The sequence below is a fragment of the Dendrobates tinctorius genome, unplaced genomic scaffold (genome assembly GCF_039654945.1).
Source record: "Dendrobates tinctorius isolate UK_male_01 unplaced genomic scaffold, ASM3965494v1 ptg000046l, whole genome shotgun sequence".
Classification (NCBI taxonomy): domain Eukaryota; kingdom Metazoa; phylum Chordata; class Amphibia; order Anura; family Dendrobatidae; genus Dendrobates; species Dendrobates tinctorius.
In genome coordinates, this window is record NW_027361714.1 from 17301023 (window position 1) to 17324061 (window position 23039).

The following is a 23039-nucleotide window of genomic DNA, read 5'->3' on the forward strand; positions in this document are numbered from 1 at the left end:
TGACAGGATAATGAGGGCTGACTTCCTCATTGACTCGGGAAGAGTGCCCGAGGAAAGACACTCATTAAATACCCCTGTCAAGAGGGGGACCAAGGAGTCCCTAAAAGTCTTGTAAAACTCGGATGTTAAGCCATCCGGACCTGGCGATTTCTTGGGCCGAAGCCCATCAATGGCCAGTCTAACTTCCTCTTCCCTGATTTCTTCTGCCAAAACATCAAGAGCGGGATCACACCCTGGCTCAGGGACGGCTTCGGCCAGGAAAGCCGACATCCTGTCCCGATCCAGATCCTTCTTTTCCAAGAGGTGTGAGTAAAAGGATCTGACCACCTCCAAGATCCCTGATTTGGATCTGTTCAGGGACCCTGTACTGTCAATCAGTCCAGTCACCATCTTACAATTCACTGACATCTTGCAGTTTCTGTAAGGGTCGGGCGAGCGGTACTTCCCGAAATCCCTCTCAAAAACCAAAGATGTGTGCCTATCATACTGACACCTCTTGAGTAAAGATTTCACCCTGGAGATTTCCTCGCGGTCACCTCCAGTCGAGACAAGCTGCTCGAGTTTCCTCCCCAGGGCCTGGTACAAGCGATGCCTGTTCAAGCACCTGAGGCTCGAGAGCTGGCGGAAGAACCCTGCCACCCGCTTTTTGAAGATCTCCCACCACTCTGACTTACTACTACAGAGATCCAACAGCGGTACCTGGCTCTGAAGAAAATCCTCGAAGGATTGTCTCACCTCCGCTTCTTCCAGCAGGGACGAATTGAGCTTCCACAGCCCTCTTCCCATCCGAGGAGTCTCTGCAACATTCAGAGAAAAGAAAATTAGACAGTGGTCGGAGAACTCCACCTCAACGGCGGACACAGCGGAAAAGATGGCGTCCTCCTTTAAAAAAAACCTGTCTATTCTAGACCTACTGCTACCCCTATGATAGGTGAAACCCCCGTGACCTGGGGTGTGCCGGATGTGGACATCCACCAGGCGAGCTTCACTGGCTATGCTGTTCAACGCGACGCTATCATAAGCCAGGCGATCTCCGGGACCCCCCCGGTCACGGGACCTCGTAATGGTGTTGAAGTCCCCACCGAAGACCACCTGTCGGCTCGTAAAAAGAAAGGGCTTGATCCTCAGGAAGAGACATTTGCGGTCCCACTTTGACTGTGGGCCGTAGATGTTAATGAGCCGAAGCTCTTGTCCCCTCATGAAGACATCAAGGATCAGGCACCTCCCCATTTCCAACTCGGTAACCCGTCTGCATTCCACATCTGCGGTCTTAAAAAGGACCGCCACCCCGCTATACGGCTCGGCCGCAAGAGACCAGTATGAGGGCCCGCACCTCCACTCCCTTCGTGCTTTATGGATGGCCCCCATGTCAGTTATTCTGGTCTCCTGCAAGAATAAAATTTCTGCCTCAATCCGGGAGAAAAAATCGTAGGCCGTGAAGCGAGCCGCATCTGACTTTATGCTGGCGACATTAATAGACGCCAGCCTCAACGGGGCGAGTTCAGCCATCATGGGTGATCGAGTTGGATGGCCAATTTTTTACCCACCCCATTATCCCCTCCACCTGGGGAGGGGTCGGACACCTTTCGCTTTAGGGATGCCCCTGATGTATCCATCCCCCCTCCCCCAGTGTCCTCGCCTCCGGACTTCGGGTCTGTCCCCCCTCAGGAGGAACAGTGCCCCCCGAGGGACGGACTCCACCATCCCCTGAAGGACCCCCTGGTGGCGCCCCCGGCCCAGCGTCCCCATCTTGTGGCTCCTCACCTGAGCCTTCGAGGACGCTGAACCGGTTGGAGAGAACAATCAGAGGGGGGCCAGCGGGCCCTTCCGTGCGCACTTTGACGGTCGGGGGCGGGGGAGATTTTGAGGGCTTGCCAGCCTTCTTCCCCCCCGATTTACGGTTGGCACGCTTGCCCTTGCCACCCGATGTTGTAGGCTGCTCTTGGACTACCTCATCAACACTTTCATATTGAGAGGACCCATCCGAGTCAGCCGCTTTATCCTCCCTCTCCATCCTCCTGATCTCCTCTCTCACCTCACTCTCCCTCAGGACCTCAGAGGCTTTTGCCGCGGGCCTGGAGGGAGGGGCAGGCATCGACCCGGCTGCCCGAGTCTCCACCCGCCCCTTGTCCCCCTGGCGTTTTAACTGCCTCCGCTCATAAGCGGGGCCCCTCTTAGCAGCATTGCCCTTCCTCACTGGTCCCACAGCCACCTCCCCCCCACCACCACCCGCCACAGCAGCCGGGGCACCGCCAGAGGTTTCTCCCTCACGGAAACCCCCCGCTGGGCTCGCGGCAGCGTTGGAGAAGGAGCGAGGGCAGCGACTGAGAGGGTGACCCAGGTCACCACACAGGTGACAGCGAATGTCTTTGCACGAGGCGGCGAGATGACCCACCCCACCACACAAGGCACATTTCTGCACCTTGCAGCTTGCGCTGAAGTGAGTGGGGTCGCCGCACTTGTGGCAGACCTTCGGCTGCCCCTGGTAGAAGACCAGGATCCTGTCCCTTCCCAGAAACGCCGAGGAAGGGATGTGGGTGACCGTGCCGCCGGAAACCTTCAACTTAACCATGAAGGTCCAGCCCCCCGACCAAATGCCGAACTCGTCCCGATTTTTTTTGGGGACCTCAGTGACTTCCCCGTAACGAGAAAGCCACGTCATGATGTCCACGCCTGCGAGAGACTCGTTACATGTCACCACGGTCACTCGCTTGACGGAATTTTGGCGAGACACCGCTTGCGCTAAGAAGTCTCGCCACCCGGGCTCTTCCCGCACCAGCTCGTAATTCGACCAGAAGAGCTCAAGCCCCTCCGGCCGCACGAAGCTGACGTCAAAGAAGCGGGACGCCGAAGGATGTATTAGGGCGAAGATGTCATTTGCCCCAAAGCCCATCTTAAGGAGGAGCTCAACCACCCTGCTCCTAGGCGGGCAAGCATCATTGCCCCCCCACCTAAGACGGACCACATTCCTTCTCGGCGGCCCCTGCCCGGCTGTGGGGAGAGACCAAACAGTCCCTCCCTCCCTTTGATCTTGGAAGGCGGCCAGGCCATGTCTCTCTATCCAGAAAGACAGGTCCACCGACCTCCCCTCTACAATTATCGATCGCTCCCCTCTTTTGAGGGCCTCCAGGAAACGGCGGTGCAAAACGCCGTCCCCGGAGCCCGAAGGCGAGGAGACCACCCTGGAACCACTCTGAGGACTACCCCGACCCCCAGCAGCAGCCCCCGCATAACTACGTTGGGGCCTCGCGGCTGGGGGGGCAGACGGGCCAGCCCTCCCACCACTACCACCACTCGTGCCTGAACCCTCATTCACTCTACCAGTTGTTCTCCCATTCACTCTCCCATTTATTCCTTTACTATTGACATTCACCCTGGCACTCACTCCTGCATTCACTCCAGCATTCCCCCTAGTCCTTTCAGGCCCATTCATACTCGCACTCACTCCCTCATCCATGTCACTCACATCTCCACTCACATCTGCAAATAATTCTTCAAAAATATCACTCTCATACTCACTTTCACTCAAACTTACACCCGTGACACCACTATTTACATTTCTCTTACTATTTACATCAATATTTACATTGCAGTTCACCCCCCCACCTGCTGGGGGCCCTCTTTGTGCCAGTCCTGGGCCGGTGTCCTTGCTGGCCAGGAGTGCTGCTGCCCCTTTAAGAGCCTCCATGTATTGGAGGCTCAGAATATGCTCCCGGCTGGCTCTGGGAGCAGCAGCAGCTCCTGGCTTCTCCAGCTCTTTTTTTTTTTTTTCACTTCGTCATCATCATTATTTTCTCCATTATTTTCTAGGGCAGGGACGGCCACTGGCACCGCTCCCTGCCCTGATCCTCCTCGCTCCACCCCCGCCGCTGGCACCACAGGAAGCGCCGGAGCCCCCGCACCCCCAGACGACGGTAGGTGGGCCGGGGACCCCGACAACTCCCCACCAGCATTGGGGGTCTGCTGCACGCTGCTGGGAAGGGTGGGCGGGACAGAGGGCCGCGGGACCGCCGAGGCCACGCCCCCCCCACCGGCTTCAGCCCCACCAGGTTGGGCAGCGACCTCTTGCGAGGCCCCGCCCCCTGGGTGACGTCAGCGCAGTGGGCGGAGCCGCGACCGCCGAGGCCACGCCCCCCCGCCAGCCACAGCCACCACGGGCAGAGCAGCGGCCCCTTGCGAGGCCACGCCCCCCCCGGGTGACACGGCTTAGCGGGCGGGACAGTGGCCGAGGAGGACACGCCCCCCCGCATGCCACAGCCTCTGCAGGCCGCACAACACTCGGGGAGGCCACGCCCCCCCCACGGACCACCGCCACCACTCTGCGCCCACCGCTCGAGGCGGGCAAGGCTGGCCACTCCCCCACGTCACCCAGTGGCGGCGGCGCCCCCCGCACGGACCCCTTTTTGGGGCGACGCGCCGGGGACCCCGCTCTAACCACGGGCGCCGATAGGGGAGCCACCAGTACCCTACACCGCCTGAGCTGAGATCTTACTAGCTCGCCCTTTTTAGGCCTCTGGACCCCCATAAACGATCCAGACTTAACGGATCTGCACGTGGGGGGCCCAGAAGCCCCAGCACTCGCCGCCGGAGGTGCGGCCCTGGCTGTACCTGACGCCGGGCCAGCCCCCCCTGCCACCGGGGACTGAGCCCGGACATCACTACATATACCGCCAGCGGCTTTTACACCGCTGGCACCAGCACCGACCACCTCCATGTCGCTGCCTGAACTCCCGCTGCCACCACTAGACATGACAGCTGAGTCCAGGCACACATCACTCTGCCCACTCCCTTGCTGCGGACCCACCACAGGGCCCGAGCCGGGGTGGGCAGCGGGTTCCATACTGCGGGACAGGGAGGCCCCGGAAAGAGGAGCAAAAACCAGCTTTTCAGCCGGTTTAGCTGTAGTTTTTTTTTTGTTTTTTTTTCTCCTCTTCCCGGTTGCCCCGTCCTCTGGGCAGACCTCGTCCCCAAACAGCAGCGTGCCAAACCGCTCTGGGGACTCGATCTGCCTCACTTGCTGCAGGACGAGGCAGCCCCCCTCACTGCTATTACCACCACCGTCCTCCCCCTCGCACCCACTTTCCTCCGAGTAACTGGAGTCCAGTGGGGGAGCCACTTGCTCAGGGGCAATCCCGCTATATGTTACCTGGGATCCATTGCTGCACACCAGGTCTTCAGGTGGGGCTGGCGCCGATGACCCGCCATCTTCCTCCTCCTCCCCCACCTGGGCAGAGTCTCCTGACCCCCCAGGAGGCCCACCGGTTTGGGCCCTAAACCGGTCATCATTACAGAGCTTTTCCCGGAAGGGACCGCTGCCGTCCAGGATGGCCGCTCTCCTCTCCTCCAGGGCCTTGACCTGCCTCATCAGGTTCTTCACCATGGCGGCCACTCCAGTTCTTTGCTCCGCAGGGAGCCGTTGTTTGGCGATAGCCCGGGCTCCCTGCAGCTCCCCCCGGAGCTTTATCAGGTCGCCACCGGCCTCCTTGTATTCGCCGAGGTGAGCGTGGATGCGGGAGGCGAAGGTTGCAGCCGACTCCCCCGCAATCCTGGAGCCCCAGATGGTAGGGGGGGCTCCCGCTGCACCCCTGCTGGTGGAGGCCTCACCTCCGGGGGGGGCGGCCGCCATGTCGCTGCCTCCGGGAGGCTTGGTCCCTGGAGCTTCCATCTGGCCACCCTGGGTCCTTCTCTTCCCCATCCCTGGGACTGGCTAGGTGGTAGGTAGATGGTAACTGGGCCCCCCACCCCCAGCAGGCTTGCCGGGGGGGAGCCAGGGGCTTAGCCCCGACGCTCAGTCCCAGGGAGGTCTCTCCTTGCCTGGGAAGGGGGCAGGTGAAAGAGTCCAGGTAGAAAATCCTCCCTTCCCAGGAGAACTCAGCAGCGATCCCACCAGCAGCAGCAGCGCTCCGCCCTCTCCACTTCCTGTCTGGGAGGAGCTGGAACTCTATTTTATTATTTTTTTAACCGTATCAAAAAGGACAAACATAACATTCCAGAAAGTAAAACATACAACAACAAAAATACAAACTCTAACCAACATTAACATACAAAAACCATGTGCAAAAACCGCAATTTTTCCAGTCCAGACCCCAAGCTTTGCAGCTCGAGGGACCCCCAACACTTTCCCTAAACCTTTCTCTATTTTTTTTTTTTTTTTTACCATCATTTAACAGAAAAGATAACAAAGAAACCCTCTATCATTCAACATTCATTCACCCCACACATACCCTTTCGCCCTTTCATTCATACTATGTACAAAACTGGAAAAGAAAATCTAGCCCTTCTGCCTTAACATAATACAGCCTCTCCTTGGCTTAAGTTTTAACCATCACCTACTTAACACCCCTAAGAAGATTTTTTTTTTTTTTTTTTTATTTTTTTTTTTTATTATAAGGCAACACGTCCGTTTAACCTCCCCCCACCAACACCACAGGTCCACAAGTTCGTGGCCTTAACCACACTCATAGCCAAAAGTTTATGGCTTCCTCTCCCAAAACACCTTTAACTGTGAACTTTTTAATTTCCAGAGTCTTGTCCTCTTCCCTTCGATTTCTTTTTCCCTTCCTTTTGGCGTCCTCTTTGGCGTCCTTCTTTCTCTTTTTTTCTTCCATCCATTCCCATCCACCACCCCCCATACACCCCCCTCCCAAACTCACTATACCCCCCCATGCACTCTAACTAAAAAAAATGTGCATCTGCATGACAGTCCTTATGAAAAAAAAAACCCACATATTAAACATTTACACATATATCACTTTAATTCAAGAAAACCATACTTTTTACCTTATTTCCTACACATCCTATTTCTATCTTTTTTGCAGGCCCAAGTTCAGTGCCTGCAAACCCAATATCCATTAATTCTATGTATCCAAAACAAAAATTCTACAGTGGCATGCAATAGCCCACCACCAGGAAGGGAGTTCTCGAGGCCCCATCCCTAACTAACAGACTCACCCTGTCCCTCAAAGAAACTAAAGACTGTCCCTACTTCTATCCCTGAAGAAACTGCCCCTACCTGTCCCTCTCTGCCCCTATGCTACCTAACTTAACATAACTAACTCTCTATCTGACCCTCAGTGCCTGTCCCTCCCTGTCCCTATCTGCCCCTACTTCTGTCCCTATCACACCCAGGTGAAATTATGCTGTCCCTACTTCATTCACACGGGCCTAGCTCTCCCTAGAGTACGATCTTAAAGGGAAAGACCTCTCCAAAGTTGAGAGGCTTTCCTCGTACCCAACCTCTCGAACTCCAGAGAACGGACCTTCACCAGGTCACCCAAGATGTTGCCTACAACCTCGTCCCTTGGGAGGGATTTCTGCTGCGTCGAAACTAAACACCGTGCATTCCAAGTGTAGAACCTAACCACTACACTAACTAGGAATAAAGTGCATGGGTCCCGGCCACCCAGGGTTCTGAATGCCCCATAGGCCCACTCTGCATAGGAGAGGGACGCCAGCCGCGGCCAGCGTATGGAAGCACCCACCCTGTTGCAGACCTCTGTATTAAAGGGACAATGAAGCAGGAAGTGCTCCATGCTTTCCAGCACGTCGCCACACTCTTCCCAGGGGCAACCCCGATCATCAGAGTTCCTGTACTTCAGGTTGTCCCTTACATACAGTCTCCCGTGAAAGCAGCGCCAGGCCAAGTCCCAAAACTTCATGGGGATCCGTTTGGAATTCAACAACCCCAGCCCGACCTCCAGATCCCGGCCTGGGCAATCCCTAAGGGCCAGGGGCTTCTGGAAATGGGTCATCAGGACCCTTCTGTCAAGGCATTGCCTCGACATGGTCCTGATCTCCCACATTCCCAGACCCCACCGGCGGATCACCTTCAGAACCGGGGTAGCGTAAGCCGGGAGATGCCCATGAGGTGTACGCAGGTCCTTCACTCGCCCTCCTGTCTCCCATTCCTGGAAGAAAGGCCGAAGCCAACCCCGACAGGAGACTACCCACGGAGGAGCCCTCTCTTGCCAGAGGTTTGCAATATTAATCTTGACAAAGGTGTTTACCAGGAACACCACTGGGTTGACCATACCCAACCCGCCTAGTCTCCTCGTGCGGTATGTGACCTCCCTCTTAATTAGGTTGAGCCTGTTCCCCCATAACAGTTGGAAGAACAGGCTGTAAACCCGTGTCCAGAGGGGCTCTGGCAAGATGCACACACTGCCCAGATAGATTAACAAAGGTAGCAAATAGCCTTTGGCCAGAGCAACCCTTTCCCTCAGGGTTAAAGTCCAACCCTTCCACTGGTCCACCTTTTGGGCGGCGATCTTCAGTCTGCCCTCCCAATTTTGCTGGGGGTAGTCCCCGGGGCCAAAACTGATGCCTAAAATTTTGGCGGTGGCCTGAGGCTCTGGGAGGGTGTCCGGGAGACCAAAACTAGGATCTCCCCCTCCCAGCCAGAGACTTTCACACTTGTCCCGGTTGATCATGGATCCGGATGCCTCCGAGTAGCGTACCACCTCCGACATAACCCAGTCCGCCTCCCCTCTCGAGGATACGAAAAGGGAAACATCGTCGGCGTACGCCACCACCCTCAGAGAGGACCCAGAGCCCGCCTGGTCCATCCCGACTCCCGCCAACGGTCCACGATCGACCCTCCTCAGGAAGGGATCAATCGCGAACACGTATAAAAGCGGGCTCAGCGGACAGCCCTGACGGACCCCAGAACCCACCTCAAAAGGGTGACCTGACCAACCGTTCACCAGCGGGAAAGTCTCAGCCCCTTGGTATAAGGTCTCTAACCAATTTACAAACCTCCCGGGCAGACCGTACCTCAAAAGGACGGACCAGAGGTACTCATGGTTGACCCGGTCAAAGGCCTTCGCCTGGTCTAAGGACAGCAAGTACCCCTTCCAGTGGCCTGCCCTACCCCGCTCCACTGCCTCTCGGACACCGAGTACACCACTAAAAGTACTGCGGCCTGGAACAGAGCAGTGCTGGGCCCCCGAAAGGAGCCGGGGTGCAAATTTCACCAGCCGATTAAAAAGCACCTTGGCCAGAACCTTCCGGTCCGTATCGAGAAGCGCTATGGGACGCCAATTCTCGACACGGGACGGATCCTTACCCTTTGACAGGATAATGAGGGCTGACTTCCTCATTGACTCGGGAAGAGTGCCCGAGGAAAGACACTCATTAAATACCCCTGTCAAGAGGGGGACCAAGGAGTCCCTAAAAGTCTTGTAAAACTCGGATGTTAAGCCATCCGGACCTGGCGATTTCTTGGGCCGAAGCCCATCAATGGCCAGTCTAACTTCCTCTTCCCTGATTTCTTCTGCCAAAACATCAAGAGCGGGATCACCCCCTGGCTCAGGGACGGCTTCGGCCAGGAAAGCCGACATCCTGTCCCGATCCAGATCCTTCTTTTCCAAGAGGTGTGAGTAAAAGGATCTGACCACCTCCAAGATCCCTGATTTGGATCTGTTCAGGGACCCTGTACTGTCAATCAGTCCAGTCATCATCTTACAATTCACTGACATCTTGCAGTTTCTGTAAGGGTTGGGCGAGCGGTACTTCCCGAAATCCCTCTCAAAAACCAAAGATGTGTGCCTATCATACTGACACCTCTTGAGTAAAGATTTCACCCTGGAGATTTCCTCGCGGTCACCTCCAGTCGAGACAAGCTGCTCGAGTTTCCTCCCCAGGGCCTGGTACAAGCGATGCCTGTTCAAGCACCTGAGGCTCGAGAGCTGGCGGAAGAAACCTGCCACCCGCTTTTTGAAGATCTCCCACCACTCTGACTTACTACTACAGAGATCCAACAGCGGTACCTGGCTCTGAAGAAAATCCTCGAAGGATTGTCTCACCTCCGCTTCTTCCAGCAGGGACGAATTGAGCTTCCACAGCCCTCTTCCCATCCGAGGAGTCTCTGCAACATTCAGAGAAAAGAAAATTAGACAGTGGTCGGAGAACTCCACCTCAACGGCGGACACAGCGGAAAAGATGGCGTCCTCCTTTAAAAAAAACCTGTCTATTCTAGACCTACTGCTACCCCTATGATAGGTGAAACCCCCGTGACCTGGGGTGTGCCGGATGTGGACATCCACCAGGCGAGCCTCACTGGCTATGCTGTTCAACGCGACGCTATCATAAGCCAGGCGATCTCCGGGACCCCCCCGGTCACGGGACCTCGTAATGGTGTTGAAGTCCCCACCGAAGACCACCTGTCGGCTCGTAAAAAGAAAGGGCTTGATCCTCAGGAAGAGACATTTGCGGTCCCACTTTGACTGTGGGCCGTAGATGTTAATGAGCCGAAGCTCTTGTCCCCTCATGAAGACATCAAGGATCAGGCACCTCCCCATTTCCAACTCGGTAACCCGTCTGCATTCCACATCTGCGGTCTTAAAAAGGACCGCCACCCCGCTATACGGCTCGGCCGCAAGAGACCAGTATGAGGGCCCGCACCTCCACTCCCTTCGTGCTTTATGGATGGCCCCCATGTCAGTTATTCTGGTCTCCTGCAAGAATAAAATTTCTGCCTCAATCCGGGAGAAAAAATCGTAGGCCGTGAAGCGAGCCGCATCTGACTTTATGCTGGCGACATTAATAGACGCCAGCGTCAACGGGGCGAGTTCAGCCATCATGGGTGATCGAGTTGGACGGCCAGCCTCTTCCCCATCTTATCATCTCCATCTGGGGAGGGGTCGGACATCCTCCTCTTCAAAGATGCCCCAGACATATCCATCCCCCCTCCCCTGGTGTCCTCGCCCCCGGGTTCCAGGTCTGTCCCCCCCCCAGGAGGAACAGTGCCCCCTGAGGGACGGACTCCACCATCCCCTGAAGGACTCTCCGGTGGTACCCCCGGCCCAGCATCCCCGTCTTGCGGCTCATCATCTGAGCCTCCGAGGACACTGAACCGATTGGAGAGAACAATCAGAGGGGGGTCAGCGGGCCCTTCCGTACGCACCCTGATGGTCGGGGGTGGGGGAGGTTCTGAAGGCTTAACAGTCTTCTTCCTCCCCTTCTTATTGCGCTTGGCACGCTTGGGTCTGTCACCCGGTACTGTAGGCTGCCCCTGGACATCCTCCTCAACACTTTCATACTGAGAGGACCCGTCTGAGTCAGCCGCTTTCTCCTCCCTCTCCATCCTCCTGATCTCCTCTCTTACCGCACGCTCCCCCAGGACCTCAGAGGCTCTTGCCACGGGCTTGGAGGGAGGAGCAGGCATCGACCCGGTCGCCCGGGACACCACCTGCCCCCCGCCTACATGGCGTTTTTCCTGCCGCCGCTGGTACGCGGGGCCCCTTGCCTTGACAATGCCTTTCCTCACTGGTCCCCTAGCCCCCTCCCCTCCACCACCACCCGCCACAGCAGCAGGGACACCGCCAGGGGTTTCTCCCTCACGGTCTCCCCCCACCGGGCCCGTGGCGGCATTGGAGAAGGAGCGAGGGCAGCGGCTAAGAGGGTGGCCTAGGTCACCACACAGGTGACAGCGAATATCTTTACACGAGGCGGCGAGATGACCCACCCCACCACACAAGGCACATTTCTGCACCTTGCAGCTTGCGCTGAAGTGAGTGGGGTCGCCGCACTTGTGGCAGACCTTCGGCTGCCCCTGGTAGAAGACCAGGATCCTGTCCCTTCCCAGGAACGCCGAGGAAGGGATGTGGGTGACCGTGCCGCCGGAAACCTTCAACTTAACCATGAAGGTCCAGCCCCCCGACCAAATGCCGAATTCGTCCCGATTTTTTTTGGGGACTTCAGTGACTTCCCCGTAACGGGAAAGCCACGTCATGATGTCCACGCCTGCGAGAGACTCGTTACATGTAACTACGGTCACTCGCTTGACGGAATTTTGGCGAGACACCGCTTGCGCTAAGAAATCTCGCCATCCGGGCTCTTCCCGCACCAGCTCGTAGTTCGACCAGAAGAGCTCAAGCCCCTCTGGCCGCACGAAACTGACGTCAAAGAAGCGGGACGCCGAAGGATGTATCAGGGCGAAGATGTCGTTCGCCCCGAAGCCCATCTTAAGGAGGAGCTCAACCACCCTGCTCCTAGGCGGGCAAGCATCATTGCCCCCCCACCTAAGACGGACCACATTCCTCCTTTGCGGCCCCTGCCCGGCTGTAGGGAGAGACCAAACAGTCCCTCCTTCCCTTTGCTCTTGGAAGGCGGCAAGGCCATGTCTCTCTATCCAGAAAGACAAGTCCACCGTCCTCCCCTCTACCACAATCGACCGTTCTCCCCTTTTGAGAGCCTCCAGGAAACGGCGGTGCAAAACGCCGTCCCTGGAGCCCGGAGGCGAGGAGACCCCCCCAGGACCCCCCCGACCCCCGGCCGCGGCCCCCGCATAACTACGTTGGGGTCCTGCGGCCGGGGGGGCAGATGGGCCAGCCCTCCCCCCACTACCACCACCACTCGCTCCAGCACCTTCATTCACTCTCCCAGTCACTCTTCCGGTCACTCCTTTATTATGTGCACTCACCCTCGCACCTACACCCACATTCACACTAGCACTCCTTTCAGTCCCATTCACACCTCCACTCACTCCCTCATCCATATCACTCATATCCCTATCCACATCCGCAAACATTTCCTCAAAAATGTCACTCATGCTCTCATACTCACTATCACACTCACTATCTTTTCCACTATTATTTACATTACTATTTCCTTTATTATTTACATTACTATTTCCTTTTTCCCTGCCATTCTCCCTCCCACCTGCTGGGGGCCCTCTGCTGCCCGAAGCGTCCTGGCTGACTTGCTGGCCAGTGCCGCTGGCCAGGAGTGCCGCTGCCCCTTTAAGGACCTCCATCTTGTCCTCCATAGTGATCCTGTTGGGTCTGGGAGCAGCAGCAACTCCTGGCTTCTCCAGCTCTGTTTTTTTTTTTTTCTTTCCGTCATCATTAGTAATTTTCTTCAGGGCAGGGACGGCCACTGGCACCGCACCCTGCCCTGCTCCTCCACTCTTTACCCCCGCCGCTGGCACCACTGGAAGCGCCGGAGCCCCCGCACCCCCAGACAACGGTAGGTGGGCCGGGGACCCCGACAACTCCCCACCAGCATTGGGGGTTTGTTGGAAGCTTTGAGTATTTTTGCTGGGAAGGGTGGGTGGGACAGAGGGCCGCGGGCCCGCCGTGGCCACGCCCCCCCCGCCGGCCGCAGCCCCCCCAGGCCGGGCAGCAACCTCTTGCGAGGCCCCGCCCCCCGGGGTGACGTCAGCGCAGCGGGCGGAGCTACGACCACCGAGGCCACGCCCCCCCGCCAGCCACAGCCACCACAGGCGGAGCAGCGGCCCCTTGCGAGGCCACGCCCCCCCCGGGTGACGCGGGCTTAGCGGGCGGGACTATGGCCGAGGAGGACACGCCCCCCCCGCATGCCGCAGCCTTTGCAGGCCTGGCGACACCCGGGGAGGCCACGCCCCCCTCACGGACCCCTACCGCCGCCACTCTGAGCCCACCGCTCGAGGCGGGCAAGGCCGGCCACTCCCCCACGTCACCCAGTGGTGGCGGAGCCTCCTGCACGGACCCATTTCTGGGCCGGCGTGCCTGAGACCCCGCCTTCGCCACGGGCGCCGATAGGGGGGCTACCAGCACCCTGCGCCGCCTGAGCTGTCTTGTTGGTACGCCCCATTTAGGCCCCTGGACCCCCACCGGCGATCCAGATTTAACGGATCCGTTCGTGGGGGGCCCAGGAGCCCCAGCACTCGCCGCCGGAGGTGCGGCCCTGGCTGTACCTGACGCCGGGCCAGCCCCCCCTGCCACCGGGGACTGAGCCCGAACATCACTACATCTTGTACCGCCAGCGGCTTTTACACCGCTGGCACCAGCACCGACCACCTCCATGTCGCTGCCTGAACTCCCGCTGCCACCACTAGACATGACAGCTGAGTCCAGGCACACATCACTCTGCCCGCTCCCTCGCTGCGGACCCACCACAGGGCCCGAGCCGGGGTGGGCAGCGGGTTCCATACTGCGGGACAGGGAGGCCCCGGAAAGAGGAGCAAAAACCAGCTTTTCAGCCGGTTTAGCTGTAGTTTTTTTTTTTGTTTTTTTTTCTCCTCTTCCCGGTTGCCCCGTCCTCTGGGCAGACCTCGTCCCCAAACAGCAGCGTGCCAAACCGCTCTGGGGACTCGATCTGCCTCACTTGCTGCAGGACGAGGCAGCCCCCCTCACTGCTATTACCACCACCGTCCTCCCCCTCGCACCCACTTTCCTCCGAGTAACTGGAGTCCAGTGGGGGAGCCACTTGCTCAGGGGCAATCCCGCTATATGTTACCTGGGATCCATTGCTGCACACCAGGTCTTCAGGTGGGGCTGGCGCCGATGACCCGCCATCTTCCTCCTCCTCCCCCACCTGGGCAGAGTCTCCTGACCCCCCAGGAGGCCCACCGGTTTGGGCCCTAAACCGGTCATCATTGCAGAGCTTTTCCCGGAAGGGACCGCTGCCGTCCAGGATGGCCGCTCTCCTCTCCTCCAGGGCCTTGACCTCCCTCATCAGGTTCTTCACCATGGCGGCCACTCCAGTTCTTTGCTCTGCAGGGAGCCGTTGTTTGGCGATAGCCCGGGCTCCCTGCAGCTCCCCCCGGAGCTTTATCAGGTCGCCACCGGCCTCCTTGTATTCGCCGAGGTGAGCGTGGATGCGGGAGGCGAAGGTTGCAGCCGACTCCCCCGCAATCCTGGAGCCCCAGATGGTAGGGGGGGCTCCCGCTGCACCCCTGCTGGTGGAGGCCTTACCTCCGGGGGGGGCGGCCGCCATGTCGCTGCCTCCGGGAGGCTTGGTCCCTGGAGCTTCCATCTGGCCACCCTGGGTCCTTCTCTTCCCCATCCCTGGGACTGGCTAGGTGGTAGGTAGATGGTAACTGGGCCCCCCACCCCCAGCAGGCTTGCCGGGGGGGGAGCCAGGGGCTTAGCCCCGACGCTCAGTCCCAGGGAGGTCTCTCCTTGCCTGGGAAGGGGGCAGGTGAAAGAGTCCAGGTAGAAAATCCTCCCTTCCCAGGAGAACTCAGCAGCGATCCCACCAGCAGCAGCAGCGCTCCGCCCTCTCCACTTCCTGTCTGGGAGGAGCTGGAACTCTATTTTATTATTTTTTTTAACCGTATCAAAAAGGACAAACATAACATTCCAGAAAGTAAAACATACAACAACAAAAATACAAACTCTAACCAACATTAACATACAAAAACCATGTGCAAAAACCGCAATTTTTCCAGTCCAGTCCCCAAGCTTTGCAGCTCGAGGGACCCCCAACACTTTCCCTAAACCTTTCTTTTACCAACATTTAACAAAAAAGATAACAAAGAAACCCTCTATCATTCAACATTCATTCACCCCACACATACCCTTTCGCCCTTTCATTCATACTATGTACAAAACTGGAAAAGAAAATCTAGCCCTTCTGCCTTAACATAATACAACCTCTCCTTGGCTTAAGTTTTAACCATCACCTACTTAACACCCCTAAGAAGATTTTTTTTTTTTTTTTTTTTATAATTTTTTTTTTTTTTTATAATTTTTTTTTTTTTTTTTTCTTTTATTATTATAAGGCAACACGTCCGTTTAACCTCCCCCCACCAACACCACAGGTCCACAAGTTCGTGGCCTTAACCACACTCATAGCCAAAAGTTTATGGCTTCCTCTCCCAAAACACCTTTAACTGTGAACTTTTTAATTTCCAGAGTCATGTCCTCTTCCCTTCGATTTCTTTTTCCCTTCCTTTTGGCGTCCTCTTTGGCGTCCTTCTTTCTCTTTTTTTCTTCCATCCATTCCCATCCACCACCCCCCATACACCCCCCTCCCAAACTCACTATACCCCCCCATGCACTCTAACTAAAAAAAAACATGTGCATCTGCATGACAGTCCTTATGAAAAAAAAAAACCACATATTAAACATTTACACAAATATCACTTTAATTCAAGAAAACCATACTTTTTACCTTATTTCCTACACATCCTATTTCTATCTTTTTTGCAGGCCCAAGTTCAGTGCCTGCAAACCCAATATCCATTAATTCTATGTATCCAAAACAAAAATTCTACAGTGGCATGCAATAGCCCACCACCAGGAAGGGAGTTCTCGAGGCCCCATCCCTAACTAACAGACTCACCCTGTCCCTCAAAGAAACTAAAGACTGTCCCTACTTCTGTCCCTGAAGAAACTGCCCCTACCTGTCCCTCTCTGCCCCTATGCTACCTAACTTAACATAACTAACTCTCTATCTGACCCTCAGTGCCTGTCCCTCCCTGTCCCTATCTGCCCCTACTTCTGTCCCTATCACACCCAGGTGAAATTATGCTGTCCCTACTTCATTCACACGGGCCTAGCTCTCCCTAGAGTACGATCTTAAAGGGAAAGACCTCTCCAAAGTTGAGAGGCTTTCCTCGTACCCAACCTCTCGAACTCCAGAGAACAGACCTTCACCAGGTCACCCAAGATGTTGCCTACAACCTCGTCCCTTGGGAGGGATTTCTGCTGCGTCGAAACTAAACACCGTGCATTCCAAGTGTAGAACCTAACCACTACACTAACTAGGAATAAAGTGCACGGGTCCCGGCCACCCAGGGTTCTGAATGCCCCATAGGCCCACTCTGCATAGGAGAGGGACGCCAGCCGCGGCCAGCGTATGGAAGCACCCACCCTGTTGCAGACCTCTGTATTAAAGGGACAATGAAGCAGGAAGTGCTCCATGCTTTCCAGCACGTCGCCACACTCTTCCCGGGGGCAACCCCGATCATCAGAGTTCCTGTACTTCAGGTTGTCCCTTACATACAGTCTCCCGTGAAAGCAGCGCCAGGCCAAGTCCCAAAACTTCATGGGGATCCGTTTGGAATTCAACAACCCCAGCCCGACCTCCAGATCCCGGCCTGGGCAATCCCTAAGGGCCAGGGGCTTCTGGAAATGGGTCATCAGGACCCTTCTGTCAAGGCATTGCCTCGACATGGTCCTGATCTCCCACATTCCCAGACCCCACCGGCGGATCACCTTCAGAACCGGGGTAGCGTAAGCCGGGAGATGCCCATGAGGTGTACGCAGGTCCTTCACTCGCCCTCCTGTCTCCCATTCCTGGAAGAAAGGCCGAAGCCAACCCCGACAGGAGACTACCCACGGAGGAGCCCTCTCTTGCCAGAGGTTTGCAATATTAATCTTGACAAAGGTGTTTACCAGGAACACCACTGGGTTGACCATACCCAACCCGCCTAGTCTCCTCGTGCGGTATGTGACCTCCCTCTTAATTAGGTTGAGCCTGTTCCCCCATAACAGTTGGAAGAACAGGCTGTAAACCCGTGTCCAGAGGGGCTCTGGCAAGATGCACACACTGCCCAGATAGATTAACAAAGGTAGCAAATAGCCTTTGGCCAGAGCAACCCTTTCCCTCAGGGTTAAAGTCCAACCCTTCCACTGGTCCACCTTTTGGGCGGCGATCTTCAGTCTGCCTTCCCAATTTTGCTGGGGGTAGTCCCCGGGGCCAAAACTGATGCCTAAAATTTTGGCGGTGGCCTGAGGCTCTGGGAGGGTGTCCGGGAGACCAAAACTAGGATCTCCCCCTCCCAGCCAGAGACTTTCACACTTGTCCCGGTTGATCATGGATCCGGATGCCTCCGAGTAGCGCACCACGTCCGACATAACCCAGTCCGCCTCCCCTCTCGAGGATACGAAAAGGGAAACATCGTCGGCGTACGCCACCACCCTCAGAGAAGACCCAGAGCCCGCCTGGTCCATCCCGACTCCCGCCAACGGTCCACGATCGACCCTCCTCAGGAAGGGATCAATCGCGAACACGTATAAAAGCGGGCTCAGCGGACAGCCCTGACGGACCCCAGAACCCACCTCAAAAGGGTGACCTGACCAACCGTTCACCAGCGGGAAAGTCTCAGCCCCTTGGTATAAGGTCTCTAACCAATTTACAAACCTCCCGGGCAGACCGTACCTCAAAAGGACGGACCAGAGGTACTCATGGTTGACCCGGTCAAAGGCCTTCGCCTGGTCTAAGGACAGCAAGTACCCCTTCCAGTGGCCTGCCCTACCCTGCTCCACTGCCTCTCGGACACCGAGTACAGCACTAAAAGTACTGCGGCCTGGAACAGAGCAGTGCTGGGCCCCCAAAAGGAGCCGGGGTGCAAATTTCACCAGCCGATTAAAAAGCACCTTGGCCAGAACCTTCCGGTCCGTATCGAGAAGCGCTATGGGACGCCAATTCTCGATACGGGACGGATCCTTACCCTTTGACAGGATAATGAGGGCTGACTTCCTCATTGACTCGGGAAGAGTGCCCGAGGAGAGACACTCATTAAATACCCCTGTCAAGAGGGGGACCAAGGAGTCCCTAAAAGTCTTGTAAAACTCGGATGTTAAGCCATCCGGACCTGGCGATTTCTTGGGCCGAAGCCCATCAATGGCCAGTCTAACTTCCTCTTCCCTGATTTCTTCTGCCAAAACATCAAGAGCGGGATCACCCCCTGGCTCAGGGACGGCTTCGGCCAGGAAAGCCGACATCCTGTCCCGATCCAGATCCTTCTTTTCCAAGAGGTGTGAGTAAAAGGATCTGACCACCTCCAAGATCCCTGATTTGGATCTGTTCAGGGACCCTGTACTGTCAATCAGTCCAGTCACCATCTTACAATTCACTGACATCTTGCAGTTTCTGTAAGGGTCGGGCGAGCGGTACTTCCCGAAATCCCTCTCAAAAACCAAAGATGTGTGCCTATCATACTGACACCTCTTGAGTAAAGATTTCACCCTGGAGATTTCCTCGCGGTCACCTCCAGTCGAGACAAGCTGCTCGAGTTTCCTCCCCAGGGCCTGGTACAAGCGATGCCTGTTCAAGCACCTGAGGCTCGAGAGCTGGCGGAAGAAACCTGCCACCCGCTTTTTGAAGATCTCCCACCACTCTGACTTACTACTACAGAGATCCAACAGCGGTACCTGGCTCTGAAGAAAATCCTCGAAGGATTGTCTCACCTCCGCTTCTTCCAACAGGGACGAATTGAGCTTCCACAGCCCTCTTCCCATCCGAGGAGTCTCTGCAACATTCAGAGAAAAGAAAATTAGACAGTGGTCGGAGAACTCCACCTCAACGGCGGACACAGCGGAAAAGATGGCGTCCTCCTTTAAAAAAAACCTGTCTATTCTAGACCTACTGCTACCCCTATGATAGGTGAAACCCCCGTGACCTGGGGTGTGCCGGATGTGGACATCCACCAGGCGAGCTTCACTGGCTATGCTGTTCAACGCGACGCTATCATAAGCCAGGCGATCTCCGGGACCCCCCCGGTCACGGGACCTCGTAATGGTGTTGAAGTCCCCACCGAAGACCACCTGTCGGCTCGTAAAAAGAAAGGGCTTGATCCTCAGGAAGAGACATTTGCGGTCCCACTTTGACTGTGGGCCGTAGATGTTAATGAGCCGAAGCTCTTGTCCCCTCATGAAGACATCAAGGATCAGGCACCTCCCCATTTCCAACTCGGTAACCCGTCTGCATTCCACATCTGCGGTCTTAAAAAGGACCGCCACCCCGCTATACGGCTCGGCCGCAAGAGACCAGTATGAGGGCCCGCACCTCCACTCCCTTCGTGCTTTATGGATGGCCCCCATGTCAGTTATTCTGGTCTCCTGCAAGAATAAAATTTCTGCCTCAATCCGGGAGAAAAAATCGTAGGCCGTGAAGCGAGCCGCATCTGACTTTATGCTGGCGACATTAATAGACGCCAGCGTCAACGGGGCGAGTTCAGCCATCATGGGTGATCGAGTTGGACGGCCAGCCTCTTCCCCATCTTATCATCTCCATCTGGGGAGGGGTCGGACATCCTCCTCTTCAAAGATGCCCCAGATATATCCATCCCCCCTCCCCTGGTGTCCTCGCCCCCGGGTTCCAGGTCTGTCCCCCCCCCAGGAGGAACAGTGCCCCCTGAGGGACGGACTCCACCATCCCCTGAAGGACTCTCCGGTGGTACCCCCGGCCCAGCATCCCCGTCTTGCGGCTCATCATCTGAGCCTCCGAGGACACTGAACCGATTGGAGAGAACAATCAGAGGGGGGTCAGCGGGCCCTTCCGTACGCACCCTGATGGTCGGGGGTGGGGGAGGTTCTGAAGGCTTAACAGTCTTCTTCCTCCCCTTCTTATTGCGCTTGGCACGCTTGGGTCTGTCACCCGGTACTGTAGGCTGCCCCTGGACATCCTCCTCAACACTTTCATACTGAGAGGACCCGTCTGAGTCAGCCGCTTTCTCCTCCCTCTCCATCCTCCTGATCTCCTCTCTTACCGCACGCTCCCCCAGGACCTCAGAGGCTCTTGCCACGGGCTTGGAGGGAGGAGCAGGCATCGACCCGGTCGCCCGGGACACCACCTGCCCCCCGCCTACATGGCGTTTTTCCTGCCGCCGCTGGTACGCGGGGCCCCTTGCCTTGACAATGCCTTTCCTCACTGGTCCCCTAGCCCCCTCCCCTCCACCACCACCCGCCACAGCAGCAGGGACACCGCCAGGGGTTTCTCCCTCACGGTCTCCCCCCACCGGGCCCGTGGCGGCATTGGAGAAGGAGCGAGGGCAGCGGCTAAGAGGGTGGCCTAGGTCACCACACAGGTGACAGCGAATATCTTTACACGAGGCGGCGAGATGACCCACCCCACCACACAAGGCACATTTCTGCACCTTGCAGCTTGCGCTGAAGTGAGTGGGGTCGCCGCACTTGTGGCAGACCTTCGGCTGCCCCTGGTAGAAGACCAGGATCCTGTCCCTTCCCAGGAACGCCGAGGAAGGGATGTGGGTGACCGTGCCGCCGGAAACCTTCAACTTAACCATGAAGGTCCAGCCCCCCGACCAAATGCCGAATTCGTCCCGATTTTTTTTGGGGACTTCAGTGACTTCCCCGTAACGGGAAAGCCACGTCATGATGTCCACGCCTGCGAGAGACTCGTTACATGTAACTACGGTCACTCGCTTGACGGAATTTTGGCGAGACACCGCTTGCGCTAAGAAATCTCGCCATCCGGGCTCTTCCCGCACCAGCTCGTAGTTCGACCAGAAGAGCTCAAGCCCCTCTGGCCGCACGAAACTGACGTCAAAGAAGCGGGACGCCGAAGGATGTATCAGGGCGAAGATGTCGTTCGCCCCGAAGCCCATCTTAAGGAGGAGCTCAACCACCCTGCTCCTAGGCGGGCAAGCATCATTGCCCCCCCACCTAAGACGGACCACATTCCTCCTTTGCGGCCCCTGCCCGGCTGTAGGGAGAGACCAAACAGTCCCTCCTTCCCTTTGCTCTTGGAAGGCGGCAAGGCCATGTCTCTCTATCCAGAAAGACAAGTCCACCGTCCTCCCCTCTACCACAATCGACCGTTCTCCCCTTTTGAGAGCCTCCAGGAAACGGCGGTGCAAAACGCCGTCCCTGGAGCCCGGAGGCGAGGAGACCCCCCCAGGACCCCCCCGACCCCCGGCCGCGGCCCCCGCATAACTACGTTGGGGTCCTGCGGCCGGGGGGGCAGATGGGCCAGCCCTCCCCCCACTACCACCACCACTCGCTCCAGCACCTTCATTCACTCTCCCAGTCACTCTTCCGGTCACTCCTTTATTATGTGCACTCACCCTCGCACCTACACCCACATTCACACTAGCACTCCTTTCAGTCCCATTCACACCTCCACTCACTCCCTCATCCATATCACTCATATCCCTATCCACATCCGCAAACATTTCCTCAAAAATGTCACTCATGCTCTCATACTCACTATCACACTCACTATCTTTTCCACTATTATTTACATTACTATTTCCTTTATTATTTACATTACTATTTCCTTTTTCCCTGCCATTCTCCCTCCCACCTGCTGGGGGCCCTCTGCTGCCCGAAGCGTCCTGGCTGACTTGCTGGCCAGTGCCGCTGGCCAGGAGTGCCGCTGCCCCTTTAAGGACCTCCATCTTGTCCTCCATAGTGATCCTGTTGGGTCTGGGAGCAGCAGCAACTCCTGGCTTCTCCAGCTCTGTTTTTTTTTTTTTTCTTTCCGTCATCATTAGTAATTTTCTTCAGGGCAGGGACGGCCACTGGCACCGCACCCTGCCCTGCTCCTCCACTCTTTACCCCCGCCGCTGGCACCACTGGAAGCGCCGGAGCCCCCGCACCCCCAGACAACGGTAGGTGGGCCGGGGACCCCGACAACTCCCCACCAGCATTGGGGGTTTGTTGGAAGCTTTGAGTATTTTTGCTGGGAAGGGTGGGTGGGACAGAGGGCCGCGGGCCCGCCGTGGCCACGCCCCCCCCGCCGGCCGCAGCCCCCCCAGGCCGGGCAGCAACCTCTTGCGAGGCCCCGCCCCCCCGGGGTGACGTCAGCGCAGCGGGCGGAGCTACGGCCACCGAGGCCACGCCCCCCCGCCAGCCACAGCCACCACAGGCGGAGCAGCGGCCCCTTGCGAGGCCACGCCCCCCCCGGGTGACGCGGGCTTAGCGGGCGGGACTATGGCCGAGGAGGACACGCCCCCCCGCATGCCGCAGCCTTTGCAGGCCTGGCGACACCCGGGGAGGCCACGCCCCCCTCACGGACCCCTACTGCCGCCACTCTGAGCCCACCGCTCGAGGCGGGCAAGGCCGGCCACTCCCCCACGTCACCCAGTGGTGGCGGAGCCTCCTGCACGGACCCATTTCTGGGCCGGCGTGCCTGAGACCCCGCCTTCGCCACGGGCGCCGATAGGGGGGCTACCAGCACCCTGCGCCGCCTGAGCTGTCTTGTTGGTACGCCCCATTTAGGCCCCTGGACCCCCACCGGCGATCCAGATTTAACGGATCCGTTCGTGGGGGGCCCAGGAGCCCCAGCACTCGCCGCCGGAGGTGCGGCCCTGGCTGTACCGGACGCCGGGCCAGCCCCCCCTGCCACCGGGGACTGAGCCCGAACATCACTACATCTTGTACCGCCAGCGGCTTTTACACCGCTGGCACCAGCACCGACCACCTCCATGTCGCTGCCTGAACTCCCGCTGCCACCACTAGACATGACAGCTGAGTCCAGGCACACATCACTCTGCCCGCTCCCTCGCTGCGGACCCACCACAGGGCCCGAGCCGGGGTGGGCAGCGGGTTCCATACTGCGGGACAGGGAGGCCCCGGAAAGAGGAG

At 57.4% G+C, this 23039-nt stretch overlaps 1 protein-coding gene and 1 long non-coding RNA gene across 2 annotated transcripts in view; one reads left to right on the top strand and one right to left on the bottom strand.

Annotated features, from left to right (window-relative positions):
* The window catches only part of LOC141089382 (uncharacterized), a 153491-nt gene that overhangs the window by 94034 nt on the left and 36418 nt on the right, over positions 1 to 23039 (bottom strand). The gene's annotated exons all lie outside the window — the stretch shown is intronic.
* The window catches only part of SMPDL3A (sphingomyelin phosphodiesterase acid like 3A), a 145036-nt gene continuing 143973 nt past the window's right edge, over positions 21977 to 23039 (top strand). Inside the window, exon 1 of the mRNA XM_073575744.1 lies at positions 21977 to 22063. The gene's annotated coding sequence lies outside the window, so the exon portion shown is untranslated. The remainder of the gene's footprint in view (positions 22064 to 23039) is intronic.